At 38.7% G+C, this 15,177-nt stretch overlaps 1 long non-coding RNA gene across 3 annotated transcripts in view; it reads right to left on the bottom strand.

Annotated features, from left to right (window-relative positions):
- Positions 1–1,656: 1,656 nt before the first annotated feature.
- The window catches only part of LOC138439360 (uncharacterized), a 70,605-nt gene continuing 57,084 nt past the window's right edge, over positions 1,657–15,177 (bottom strand). For all 3 annotated transcript variants that reach the window (XR_011256691.1, XR_011256693.1, XR_011256692.1), the window contains 2 exons: positions 2,391–2,502; positions 1,657–2,029 (listed from right to left, as the gene is read on the bottom strand). This is a non-coding gene — a long non-coding RNA (uncharacterized lncRNA). The remainder of the gene's footprint in view (positions 2,030–2,390; positions 2,503–15,177) is intronic.

The following is a 15,177-nucleotide window of genomic DNA, read 5'->3' on the forward strand; positions in this document are numbered from 1 at the left end:
TTTTCACCCCCTACTTATTTTAAAATTCATTTGTTAATATTAGTAAGATTCATGAATATTTTATTCTATGGATCATAATCCAGTTCTATTGCTATTTTATTTCTTATCAGGTTGTTTCATCCTTAGTTATTGGTAGTCCTTTCTGGTTGGACCCTATGTCTTTTTGATATGCTGCCACTGGCTTTGAGTGCTTTTGAGTGCTTTCTTACTGTTTTGTCATCACAAGATGCTCCAGACTCACCTTTTATTTTCTCTGCCCCAACTCTGGAGTTAACAACTGCTCCAGAAAAAGAACTTAAATCAAATCAAATCTTACAGTATAAACATTAAACAGAAGAAAATTAAAAACACAAAAATTTAATTTTCATTAAAAACTTTAATTTTTTTAAATTAAAAAATAAAACAAAGATGGCATCATTTTTTCCCCTTGGAATCTGGCTGCTACTTGAATTACAGTTTCTCTCTCAGTCCTAGGTTGATAGTATTCATCTGAGGAGCACAGTATAATATCACGGAGCAGTGGAGGGGTGTTATATGCAGGGTGAACAATACTAAAATTCACAGTTTAAAGATTAAGAATGTACACTCTAGAGTCAGATTGGCCGGGCTCAAATTCTAACTCAACTCCTGATGAGCCATATGACACTACGCATGTTACTTAATTTCTGTGTGTCTCAGTTTCTTCATGTGTAAAAATGAGGTTAATAATAGTACCTAAAATGTTTAGAAGAGTTCTTCGCACATAAGAAGCATAAATTTTTACCACCAATTTATAGTGCTCTTTAAATCTTACAAAGGACTTTCAATTATATTAGCTCACTTTTATCACCAATAATACTTGGTGTATTTCAGAGAAGCTGAAACTTAGAAAGGTTAAGTGATTTTTCCAGGATCATATAGCTTGAAAGTGACAAAGACAAGACTCAAACTTCAATCATCCAACCGCAAACTCTAGGTAGGAATGTAAGCACCAAGCATGGAAAGTAGAACATTAAAAAAACTAGAACAGGACAAAAGTAGAACAGGAAAAAATTCCATCTTAACAAATTACCTGAGAACTTGTAGTCCCAAAGTCAGAACTTTCGTGAGGTCTTTTCCTGAATCTATTTGGATTTCTTAACCTGGTTTATGACAACAGCTTTAAAAAAAGTAAAGAACAACCTGATATATTTATGCAAAATTGTGTATCTGTGTTTTTTTTTTCCCTGGGAAAAGTGTTCACATATTTCATCAAATTCCCTAAGGAGTTCATAAATCCCATAAGGTTACAAACTTTGCCTGGACTTCCTGAATTCTTGGACAACATTCTTACAAGGAGTGGCTATTATGTATTTGGATGTTTATTTGAAAAGCCACATTGAGACAACTCTCATCTTGATGAGAAAACAGTTAAAATTTTTTTCTTACCTGTTCTTAAACTTTTTATCATGATAATTTTCAAACATTTACAAAAGTGAAATTCCCATATACCCATCACTCAGCTTAAAAAAATGTTTAATATAGAGTCAATCTTGTTTTACTAAAAACCCCCAAACACAAATAGCCCCCCTTTGATTATTTTAACAAAACCCCAATTCATTTCATTTTACCTGAAAATATTCTAGATTGCTGTGTAAGTAAATCTCAATATAATCTCAATGTACCATAGAGAACCAATTATAAAGTCCATTATTTATTCATTTAACAACATTTTGTACATTTCAAGGCACTAGAGAAGGAAGATATCACATCACATGTTACCTTATGAAGTTCTAAGATTTGGGCCTTTAGATGCCTCAAAAATAGCTTAAGACCAAAAGTTAGGATTATTCCTTAATTTTTTGCCTTCTCTCTGCAACTCCACCTTCCTATTAAATCTATGTGAAAGTCCAATCAGCTGTATTTCCAAACTCTGTACCAAATTTCTCCTTGTCTCTTCATTTCGGTTGCTGTTACCTTAACTGTAGCCACCACTGGCTTTCTGCAGCACTCTGAAGGGTCTTTCAACTGGTTTATATGTTTTCACTCTTGTCTCTCTATCTTCCATTACCTGCTCAGGAAGATATGAATAGAAACATTAAAGACAACATAGATGCCCATCAGCCAAAGGATGAATAAATGGCAGAATTTTATTATAAGAGAATATGAAACAATTGTTAAATATAAATGAATAAGAAGAACTCTATGTGAATGAGCAAATCTCAAAAAAATATAACAGGAAAAAGAGCAAGTCATAGAATTGATATAGTTTGAAAACATGCAAAGCCAGTTACACATTAAGTGTTTTAAACAACCAAGGCAGTGTTATACATATTGTTTATGGATATGTATGAGTGTGTGTGTGTGTGTGTGTGTTAAAAGCACAAAACATGCATGAGAATTGTAAACATAAAATTCAGAATAGGAGTTACCTTTAAAGAGAGAGGGGATTAGGTTCAAAAACGGTGGGGGTGGGGGTGGATTTCAACAGAGTCTAATTTCTTGAGATATTCATTCTCTTGTTATCCATACATTCTTGGATACCTGAAATATTTTATAATTAAAAATAAATCAAGGTCACATAAAATTCTCCAGTGACTTTTCACTGTTCTTTAAATGAAATTCTAACCTCTAACCAAGGTACAACAACAGGTCCTATACAATCTGGCCCCTTACTGCCTTTCCAACCCCCTCTCTTCCCATCTCCCTATCAAGCACCACATTTTGACCTCGCTAATTCGTTTCCTTGAAGAAGTCAAACTTTGTTCTGACATCAGGACCTTTGGCACTAGCTTCGCCTCTACCCTTAGAACATTCGCCTGTATATTTACCCATTTGGCTTCTCTTTATTCAAGTCTCCGCTCAAGCAAACCTTTGTTGGACCATCCTACTTAAAATAGTGCCCACCTATTTTGTTTTTCTCTACACATCACCTTTTCATTCCCTTAACAGCACTCATTACCCTTCACAGTCTCTTGTTTATACGCTTATTGAGTGACTTCTACTGGAATGTAAGCTCCTTCCCTGTCTTTCTTACTGCTGGATCCCTGGCAACAACAGTGCCTCATGCAAAGGAAGCACTTGATACATTTTTGTTGAATGAGCAGATTCATTCTTATTCTGAATAACCAGACAAATCTCCCTAGCCTTCTGCTTGTAAAGTAATAGAGCGTAGAAACTACTTTTTTGTTTGTTTGTTTCTTTTCCAGCTGTTATAGGTTTTCTTTACTACAATTTGCATCAAAGGGTAATAAATCAAATTTTGTATTTTGATGATAGGCATTGGTATCAGCTCCTTTTCACTGTTCCTAATGTTGACTATAAGCTTGGGTGAGGTAGTAAGTCCATATGTACTTTGATGTACTGTCATGTATCAACTGCTGAGTACTGTTGCTTTCTTCATCTTATATTTTCTCTACAGTGCTAACCCGGAAATATATGTTGAAACCATCAGTTCCTTCCTAGAATGGAAGAGCAATCTCAAGGGCATTTTGTCATGTTTCTATTTGTCATAAGTAGAATTAGGAATAATTATTGATATTGTAGAATGTTTTTAAAACACGTGCTCCTTAGCGAAGTCAACTTCGGCTTTTTATAAACAATGGAGATTCTTTTGTCAGGAGTGTCCCCTTGATTAGCACTGATTTCTCTAAGGAGTGTCTCTGCCCTGTGGAGGCTACACTGAGATAACAGTCTTGGGATGCATAGCTCACTTAATTAATTTTCCTCTGGAAGTTACTTCAAATCTTCAATTTTCTAGAAAGATTTCTTTTTTTTTTTTTTTTTTGCATTTGAAATCTATGCTGCACAATTCTTGACTTCATCACTTAATTCAACAGTAATTCAAAAAGTCTTCCATGGTGGATAGGCTTAATCTTTGGGTTAAAGATAAACATATATGCTTTTCTTCTTTCTGGCTAGGTCTAGCTCTCCAGCTAAGGAACAGAGCATATGTCTTACATTAGAGAATCTTATCAGGCTCAGAAGATGTATTCCCGTTTCCTGTTCATACCACGCTTACATGCTGTGGAGCTAAATTATAATCATAGCTGCTATGCTATTTTTAAAATGCAGTTTCAGTTTGAGCTCCTGGCTCCCTTTTAGAACCATGACCATACTGCCACTTTCTCCTCACAGGAGCTATTTTAGAGTATGTATGGGCTGAAATAAGAAATATGCTAACATCCTTCTGGAAGCCAATAAATCTTGCTACCTTGTTGGGAAGTTGAGTTGATAAGTGAGATGTACAAAAAGTTTCTTTGAAAACTGAATAAGGGGATTTGACGTCTAAGTTGCATTTACTTGTTTAACAGAGAGAGGTGGGGGAAAAGTTTATCTGACAAGCTAATGAGAAAACAACTATCTTGCTTTAGAATTATACAAAAAACTCAATATATCCTTAAAACTAAATAAAAGCAGAGATTTGGCATTTATCTGTTACCTAGTTAATCTGGGGGGAAAAATTACCTTGCAAAGTGAAGTCTGCTTATTTATTGGTGGTGGGAGTTGATATTGGCCAGTTTTTGTTGGCTTGTTTGAAATAACTGACTTGCTGCTTACAACTACTAAATTAGGTAGATAATTCTGTGCTGTGTATGTTCAACCATATCCTATTATTGGTTTTCATATGTAAAAGCTTAGACGAGTCCTCCTCCTAGTTTCATAATTCAGTTTAGAGATTGAGTGCTCAAAGGGGTGATAGAGGAGATTGAAGTTAGACCTAGGAAAGAGACTTGCATTTTAATTTGTTTCCATTTGACAGAAATATTTATCACTTAGAGTATAAACGGGCACAGATTAAGGATGGGTCAGCAGGTCACAGAATAAATCTTTCAACTGTTCCCCTGGAGAAGAGTTCCTGAAGTAGTTCTTCATATGTTACAATTCTAACGTTCCTCATCAGAGCCCTAATTTTGGCATCAAGACGTTGGATCATTTGCGTTCAAACATCTGTTGTTTCTGGATGGCTTTAAAATTCCATTGCAAGTTCAAAAATGCTTAAATTGCAAAGCATGTCCTTATGAGAAGTATCTACTTGGTGGATGTTTGCCCTTCTCTCTCACGAATCTTCCAGGAACACTTCATTTAGGCCTATAATTTCTGCTCTGTTTCTCTATGCTTAGCAGTAACATGAAGTGTTTCTTTTCCTCAGATCCCAGTTTCAAAGATTCAGCTTTGGGCATGGAATGCCTTTCCCTACTAAGTTTATTCTTTATGTGTTTGGAATGCACTGGAATCTATGTAAATACTTTTCAAAATCAGAACTTGCTTTTTTCTTTCACTGTTGTACTTGCCATTGCCTGACTGCTTCATACCAACTTCTGTAGAACTTTGCAAGTTCTAGCAAGATTTTTTTGGAGAAAGATAATTGCAATCAGATAAAGGGCAAATGTAGTACAAACTTCTTCTTCAGAGAAATAGTTGCATTATAGCTTAATTTTATTTATTTTTTGGTAATCATTCCTTGAAACATCCCATCTAAGAGACAGGATCGCAAGTGGAAAATGAATTAGAAGAATAAATGTTCTACTGAAAAAACTAAGTTTTTGATGAACATGTATTGAAGAGGGTCAAGTTCTTACAGTTCTCTCACCAAGCTACTGAACTCCCTAACTCTGCGTTCTTCCAAAATGTTTGAGAATATTTTAAAGTTAGAATGGATAGACATTTACAAAAAGTAGGATGGTTTTTTTGGGGGGGGGGGGGCAAGCTACTCCACTGCCAGTTTGACCGGGATTTAAGATGATTCAAAAACTGTTAGAGTTTAGGCAACCCTTAAATAATGAGTCTTGGCATTCATTTCTGACATTCAGTCCTGGATCTAAAGAAAACAATTTGAGACATATTTTCTTTCATATACAAACTGTGTTTTCTCTTTCAACTCGATAATGGTCATAAATTAATAGAGTGTACTATCCTAAGAACTACAGTGTATTAAGTAAATGATTTATAGTAAAACAAAATAAACCATGGAAAGGTCTCAGCCCAAGGACCCTTCCATATTAGTGGTTAATTCTCCAATTCTCAGCCTCTGTACTCTTCGCATAGTAGCAGCCACTGCTCCAGTATCACTCGTTGATTACCATGTGGGTCATTAACTCTATTCTTTCCTTGGCCCCTTGACTTCTATATCTCCAGATGCACAAAACAAGTTTCAAATCCAGCCTGGCCATTGACTTTCTGGACTTTTACCCTCTCAGTCTTAGCTCTGCTTTTCCACAGAAGTAATTGTGATGTTTGGAAGGCTGCCCATCTCAGAGTATGCTCTATGGTTTCCTCTTTTCTCCAACTTCTTAAAAAAAAAAAAATATCACACACAACTTGAGGATTTTCTCTCTTTAAAGAAATCATTACTACTCCTTATCCATTGCCCTGGGAGCGTAATATTAGGTTGCGTTCTCTCCTTTATTGTTATCCTTGTGAACATTTAAAAAATCTTTGCTGCTGGGTTCTAAGTTCCATGCTGGGCTGTTTTCATCTCTGTCAGGGATAGTCTAGCCCCCACCACTGAAAGCAGAAGGGTTGAGACACGAGGACGTGACCTGAGGCACATCTGTATTGGAGAGCTCTCTGCAAGACACGCCACTGCTGGTTGGATAATCTTTTGATGTTTATAATTTCTGGAGCATGAAGAGGGTCTCTACACGAGAACCCAAGCAAATCTCTAATGCAAATTACTTATATTGATAACCCATGTTCATACAAACTAGTTGACAAAATCTAAGTGGCAGCCATTTCTAAACACTGCTTCTAAAGTTAATAATTGCCATTTTCAAGTCCCAGTGACAAAATGCACGAACAGCCCCAGCCCAGGCAGCGTCTGTGAGTCTAGGGTGTGCTCAGCAGCTGGGCAGTGACCTGAGGCAATGGCCTGGTGGCTGGAATTGTAGACACCCTGCTGGGCCTGTGAATCTGGGCCTGGCAACACTCTTTGGCAATGAAACTTTTCTAAATCATGGACCCTTTGGAGAATGAAGAAAGCTATTTATCATATGTGGCAGAAGAGAAAGAGAGAAAGAAAAGAGAGAGGAGAGAGAGAGAACAAACAGACAGATACAGAAATTGAGAAAAAAGGGACAGAGGAGAAGGAAGAGAGGATTCAAAAAGCCAGCATGAGGGTAAGAAACAGAAAGAGGCAGTAAGCTGCCAGGCTCTAGATTCAAACAGATTTGGTTTTAAATCTTCATTTTCAAGCTGTGTGATTCTGGGCAAGTTACTTAACTTCTCCATCTTAGTTTCTGTCTCTATAAAAAGGAGTAAAAAAGAACACCCATGTCAGATTTTTGTGAGGATCAAATGAGATAATGCATTCAAAAGCATGTAGCCCAGTGAATGGATTGCTTTAAAACTTTCTCACTTCATACTGTGTTGAAGACCCTTCCTCATATATGGTATTTGTGTTTATTTATTTACTTAGGTATCTATTTATTAAAAAAAGAGTATCACTAGAATCTAATGTATATGGTCCTATACAACATCTGGAGAGATTCTCATTGTTGTTTTTGCAGGGACAGTTGAAAATAAATGATGCTAGGGGGCTTTTAAAGGGGATGACTGTGCCATTTTTAAATATATGGATTCAATGCTTCAAATGCCTAAATTGGAGTCACAAGGCTTCTATTCATGCATTCTTTCACTTGACCAGGGTTCACTAGGGCCAAGCCAAGTGTCAAGTTAGGTAGGCCTCAGAATGTATGGGGTGGATGGGGGTCTATAGTGGGGAACTAAACAGAGGCTGTGTTCTGACGGAGTCCAAAGATTTTCCTCCTTGCCCTACTCCTCTGATGGGCAGGAGAAAGTTTCTCCCATTGTACCAGAAGGCAATGCTAGGCTTTCCCAAGCTGTTATACAGTCAGAGGGGAGAGAGAGAAAGGTGCCTCAAAGTAGATGGCAGGCTTCATTTCTGCTCCCTCTGACCCCATTTTCACATCGTTCTGTTCTGACTCTGACTCGCTGACCCATGCTGGCCAGAGCACCTTACACTTCAGTTCTCACATCTGTAAAATGGAATGATGTTAATTTCCTTCCTTAGAGATAGTCACAACTTGAAAAATTAATAAGTTATACTTGGAAAGCATTTTAACCTCACAACTGAAAAGGAGAAAAGTTCAAGGTATAGCTTATATATTCATTGCATTTAATAAAATATTTCCTTGCAGATGATGTTCTTCAAGATAGGCATGGATAATTTCAATTTAATAATTCAACCCAGGAACTTCCCTGGTGATCTAGCGGCTAAGACTCTGCACTCCCAATGCTAGGGGCCCAGGTTGAATCCCCGGTCAGGGAACTAGTTCTCATATGGCACAACCAAGAGTTTGCACACCACGACTAAGACCTGGCATAGCCAAACAAATAAATATGTCTTAAAAACTAAAAAAATTCGACTCAACTATATTTATTGAATGCTAATTACAAAATCCCTGGGTCAGGAAGAGCCCCTGGAGAAGAAAGTGGCAATTCACTCCAGTACTCTTGCCAGGAAAATCTCATGGACAGAGCAGACTAGTGGCCTACAATCCATGTAGTTGCAGAGTCGGACACGACTAAAGTGACTGAATACGCACTACAAAAAGATAGAAAAATAATTAAGATTCCATCTTTGCCCCTCAGTTGGTAAATTGAACTACTTTCTGATTTTCCTTGGGTACTTCCAAAGGGACCTATTTATCCAATTGCATATTAAAAATTAACCTTCGTATCACTACTTGGATCCTTATCTATTCTTCCATGTACACCCCACAAAAAGGTTGGAAAGAAATTCAGTACTTAGCACCTGATGATTTTTAATCTATTAAAGCCTTCTGAAAACAAAGTACATACAAGAGGAAGGGTGTTTATTGATTCTATTTGCTAGCTAATAAGCAGGTGAAACAGAAGAGGGAGAAAGGAATGTGCATGGAGGACTGTCTGTCCACACTTGGAGAGCTACTGTCATCAACAACGCAGTAATTTCTCACATTCCTTCTCCTTCTCCTTTCCTTTGCTGGGATTTGAAGTCTATTCTAGTATTTAAAGGTTGAAATCAGGATATGAGAAAAACATGGGGCATGTTTACTTTCAGCCTCAGTCTGTGATAGGGTTTTAACTGTTTAACTAAAGATAGTCTTCAGTTTGATTTCACCAGCATACTCCAACATTTCACTGCTGCTGCTGTTGCTGCTGCTAAGTTGTTTCAGTCGTGTCCAACTCTGTGCAACCCCATAGACGGCAGCCCACCAGGCTCCCCCGTCCCTGGGATTCTCCAGGCAAGAACACTGGAGTGGGTTGCCATTTCCTTCTCTATTGCATGAAAGTGAAAAGTCAAAGTGAAGTCGCTCAGTTGTGTCGGACTCCTAGCGACCCCATGGACTGCAGCCCACCAGGCTCCTCCGTCCATGGGATTTGCCAGGCAAGAGTACTGGAGTGGGGTGCCATTGCCTTCTCTGCAACATTTCACGAGCGTACTTCAAATCTCCATGTAAGGTTACAAACCTATTTTAGCTGGATCCATTTTCTTCTGGGCAGATAAAGCTAAGATTGAAATATCAGAAGCAGTTCATCCAATCATTATGTATAAACCTCAGCCCATTTGTATAGTGCAATCCTTCTGGTAGTAATGACACAAAAGATGCAAATAAAGAAGATTGCAAGTCTATCAAAGTCCCAAATCATCTGTGGCAACAGGGCCACAGAACCTCTCCCTCCTTGGAAGCAAAATAGTTGCTCCAATGGTATACAAATATATATAGTCTCTTTAGGAGGTAATTATAAATATCATGCTAGGAAGCTGAAACACAGAAAGATTGAGTATTGTCGTCAGAAGGTCATCCCACAAATCTCAGAAAAAGTAGTAAGTGTCCAGGCCTGGAATCCTTTATCCAGACCATAAGATAGCACAGCCCATGTGAAAAAAGGACTGGCTAGTTTTCCAGCATAACATGGTATTTTATTTCACCATAGTAGACTGCTGGGAAATCTCTGGAGGCCCTGGCAGCTGCATCTTGTCTTTAATATGAAGCCTGGGGGGAAGAGAAAGGGAGAGAGACTCATAATTCACAAGAGGCACAGCCATAAGAAAGCCATTCTGAGCAACTGAATCAGACACAGAGGGGGAGCTGCTATTCCATTCCACAGTCAAGAATGCTTTTTGTCTTTCTTTCTCTCCTTATCGGCTGTGTCCTCATGAAAAGATCATTTATGGATGGTGGAATGAGTGCATCAGAGCCAGCTTCTGTTCTTTCCTTCTCTTCCCCCATTGCTGTGGTTCTGTAAAACAGATCCTTTGTTAAAGACTGAAACAGCAGATGCAGCTCAGATATTATCGTAAATAATTGGGGAGGGAGTATTTTATCTTGAATTGGTCTAACACCATTTTTGTGTTGAAAGTAGTTCTTTCTATTGCTGATCCAAATATTCTAGAAAGTTGAGAGGCCTATAGCAAAGCAATATTTTACATGTATCTCTTTAAAATGATGCAAAGTATGGGAAGAACTAATAATGTCAATTAAGTAATACGTAGAATAAATGGACACAAATGGCTTATGGGCTGGAATGAATTGGGAGTGGGGGCTTGTTGAAGAGGTAATAGAAACTGTTAGATAAAGTATGAGTAAAGGCATTGGGTTGGGCATGGACTTAGTGAGTGTAAAAAGTAGGTGTAAAAAAGATTTATTTATTAGTTACACAGAATTAGAATTATTAACAGAAGGAAAAGGTGCTCAGGTTCTGAAGAAACTAAAAGTAAGTGTAATGTTTTAGACTATTTCAATAATCAATTAGTTGCTATCCATGATCATATTTGTGAAAAAATGTTTTAGATATAGTTGACAAAATGATTTATAATTTATATTTTATAATACCACTAGTCACAGAATAATGATGCAGAACATTGTGGTGCATTTTCTTTCAAAGACTTTTTTTTCAAAGTTTAGATTCCCCAGAGGCAGATCCTAATATTAGAATTCAAGGGCAAGTAGTTTATTTAGGAGGTGATTCCAGAAAACACCATTAGGGGAGTGAAAGTAGTAAGATGGAAGGAAAAGAAGCCAAAAAAGGGGTATGTTCTCAGACAAATCAGTTGGAGTGCAGTCATGCTGGGGAACTCAGAGCTGTTTCACTGAGGAATGAGGAAGCTAGAGTATTTATCCACTAACTCCTGTCAGTTGAGAATTGATATGGGGGGCATTCGCTCTCCAAATGAGTCTCTCTGGGCCAGAAAAAGAATCCTAAGCAGAGATTGCAACTATTTGCAATCAAGATACCTCAGTGTGTAGTGGGGAAATCGGTGCTACATTAGTAAACAGAAATTACATTTCTATTTGTAAAAATAGCTTTCCATGTATTAGGTATTATACTACACATTTTACTTGCATTAATTCATCTATTTCTCAGAGAAGTGCTATAAGGTAGGTGCTACTCTTATCCCCTGAGGCTTAGATACTGGGATTAAAGGCTCTAGAAGAAAATATAAGAGTCATACTCCCACAGATAAATACCTGGAGTCAAAGGATGCTATACTTTCCAAAAGAGTTTTAATAATAACCTTATTCCCCTAGCTCCTCCCTCTGGCACATTTTCTCCTCTTTCTACCAACAAAGAGTTTTTTTTCTTTGCAACTGTAAAAGTCTCTGTCTCTGAAAGAAAAATTTATTTGAAAACAAAACCTTGAAACATGAAGGATCTTTCATGGATACCTGTCAATTGTGTCTATTCAGCATTTCCCCCCCTATCTTCTTCCAGTACTATATATTATTTCATTTGGGAGAAATGATCCACCCCTTCTTGTAGCTTTAATGGGTTGCCAAACCAGTCTTCAGCCTGGTGAACCTCAGATCCAGACTTGACCAACATAGTTCCATCTACTTGGCCACAGGAATTGCCTAGAAATGTGTTTGTGCATCAGGCTGAGCCGGTTAGGGTCTGTCCCTGGGACTTTGTATCAGGCTTGGGGAAAGAGATTGTTATCACCAGACTGAGATGATACAACCAGCAATGGTCTGAATCATGCTCTTCTTCTTCCCCACAGCAAGGTAGGGCAAGCCCATCTGCAGTAAGAGATGATGTAAACAGAACAGAGAGGTGAAGTGAGTAGACAGAGAAAGAGAGAGAAACAGGGACAGAGATATAACTGCATTGCTAACTCTCTGTAATCCTTTGAGGTCCACTCCTCCTGGACTTCCTATCGCATGAACCAAATAAAAATAAACTGATAAATGGAAATCTTACTCCTTCCTTCCATCTTTCCTTTTTTCTTTCATCCTTGTTTACTTACTTGTTTGTTTATAGCTGGTTTGACTTGGGTTTCTGTTTCTTTCTTTCTTTTTTTTTTCTGTTTCTTTTTTAAAGAAAATAATTTACTTATTTCTTTATTTTTGGCTGTGCTGGGTCTTTTTTTTACTGCGTGGACTCTCGCTAGTTGCAGAGAGTGAGGACTACTCTGTAGCTGTGGTGTGCAGCTTTCTCCTTGTGGCGGTCTCTCCTGTTGGCGAGCACCGGGTTTAGGGCATGCGGGCCCCACCCAGGTTCTAGAGCATAGGTTCAGTAGTTGTGGCACCCAGATTTAGTTGTTCCGTGGCATGTGGGATCTTCCTGGATCAGGGATCAAACCAGTGTCTCCTGGACTGGCAGGCAGATTCTTTACCACTGAGTCACCAGGGAAGCCTGGGTTTCTGTTTCTTGCAACCAGATTGCTGACTAATTCAGGATCAAGTGCATTCTGACCATGAAGGATACTTGTGGCCCTTAAGTTATATATTGGTGTAAGAGAGCAGGGGATGAAGAGAATCGAATTATGAGAGGACAGGCATGACCTTCTTTCATCCTTCATAACTATTTGCCTCCATAATTCTCAGGTTAATTTCAACTCTCTGAGGCATGAAGGAGGCCCCTGCCTTCAGGAAATATTGAATTGCAATAGCAGCATGAAGCCTGGTTTCCTATTGACTGCTGTCTTTGCCTGCAGCTACTGATGGCCTTCATCAGTAGAAAGCTAACCAATCAGACCCTCTGAGTTTTCCTTCCTACTCTTGAAACTCAAGGACATGGAGAACTCTGGTCTTATGGGGCACAAACTGATGGTTCTGTGCGTTGTAACCATGGCTTAAGCAGACTTTGACTTGTGTGATCCTCTAGAGAGTTAGCAGATCTAATATCTCAACATGCTTTTATTAATCTGGAAGCTCTGACATACTTGAAAGAATAGTTGACATTTACTAAACATTTACTGTATGCAGGCAATGTACACTTGGGTTTCCTGTAGGCTACTGTAATGTAATCCTCATCGAATCCATCAAAGTAGGGATTATTAGCCCCTTTAATGGAGGAAGAAACTGAAATTCAAAGAGGTTAACAGTCAACAGCGCCACACCCAGGCCTGTAAGACTGAAAACTTCCCCTTACCCCTCCACATACTCTAGTCCCAGAGTAAATGACTAATAGCTTCCCTTGCTAATAGTTTTAGGTTTAGCACATTCACTTTTGGGATACACAACAAAGCTAGAAATTTAATCCTAAACTCCCAAGCACAACTTTTAGAAAGGCTCTCTAACTCTTTGCCATTGGTTTAGTCAGTGGTCCTTAAACTGGGTTTGGAGACCCCCTAATGGGTGGATTTTCGTAGCAAATCGGCTAAACTGTAATTAGGGCACCCAGCACTCTCTTGCCTATATTAGCCCCAGGTCAGTGTGGGCTTTAAGAGACATGTTACGTGAACTGGGATGTGACTCAGTGGAGCAGCAGCTTGATTTGTTTTGCACATGGAAGGCTGCTGTAGGCACAGGTGTTGTTACAGTTGATACATGTTGTGGCTGACCTGCTGGCTTGTGTTGGGATGGAAGAGAAGCCAGGCCTCCAGCTTCTCCAACCTCCCCGACTCCTGGACCAGATACGTATTTAGCTCCCTGATGAAGGACACCAGCTTCTCCTAGAGATTACCACATCATGAAAACTGGTGGCTCAGAGGCCCTTGCTTTCTTCACTTCACAGTTTTCTTTCCCAAATGCTTTCTCTGAGGATTTCAGGCTTCAGCACCAAACACAAAACCAAAAGGCTCACATAAGCTGTGTAACGAGGTCCCCTAGTTGTGTGATATTACATGCCTATAATAAATCCCATATTGAATATATATATTTCCTACTGTTCTGCTTTTCTAATTGAACCTTGATTAGTTCCTTACATCTGGGATAGGGGAAGAATTCGATACAGTTTTAAGGGAATCAACTTACAAATCTTCAACCTCCTAATTCTTTCATAAATATGATCTGCTAAGAATAAGCCAGTTTGGTTTTCCAGGAAGAAGATGCTGAGAGTTCAGAGTGCAAATGTTCCACAGGGAAGTGGCACTCATGAAAGAAAAAAGAAGAAAGCAGGATTGGGCAGCTGGAGTCGCCAGATTATAATAAGGATCCCACAACATCTCTGCCAGATAATTGGGGAGCTCTGGAGATAAGACTGCCCCCTTCAAAGTATTCCTGTAGGGTGGAAATAGCCAGGCCCCTGTGCAGCAGCTTTGCTCATTGGTGGGGGTCGTCCCCAGGGAGTATGACCTCCACTGAGAAACTGAGGAATCTCAGCTAGACACATTCCTCCTAGTTAGGCAGCAAGTGTTTTCTTGGAGGGATATCTGAGCAGCACATTTCCATGTCTGCCACCTTACTCAACCCAGATCTTACAATAGGGTTTTGCCCTGGGCTATGAAAACCTACGCTGAAATACTGATTTAGGTACCAATTCATCAATCCATTGGTATCATGAAAGAGGGATCATTCTAAATCAGTATTTCTCAACCTTTTTTTCATTATTGTTTATCCCCCTACCCCCTAAGGCCTTTTAAGACATTTTTTCCTGTCTCCCCACCATCCAATATTACAGTTATACTGTGTATATGTTTATGACTATATGTACTGTGCTTTCTACATAAAAAGAGTAACAGTTTTTTCATCTCTTAAGAACCAATTTTCACTCCCTTGTGGACATCTCCCCTATGTAGAATGTATGTTCTAGATTAAAAGACACTTAAGGGATATAGCAACCAGATGCAATATACACCCAAGATTGAATCCTGGATTGTATAAACCATCCCATAAAGGGCATTTGGGGGACATGTGAGAAATTTTAACACGGACAGGCTATTTTCGTTAAGTGCTACAGTGCTATTTTGGCTGTGTAGGAAAACATTCATTTTTTTGTAGATACATATAAAAGTAAAAATCAAGAAAGAAATACTCGTTTGGTAATGAC

Source organism: Ovis canadensis, chromosome 4, assembly GCF_042477335.2.
Source record: "Ovis canadensis isolate MfBH-ARS-UI-01 breed Bighorn chromosome 4, ARS-UI_OviCan_v2, whole genome shotgun sequence".
Classification (NCBI taxonomy): Eukaryota; Metazoa; Chordata; class Mammalia; order Artiodactyla; family Bovidae; genus Ovis; species Ovis canadensis.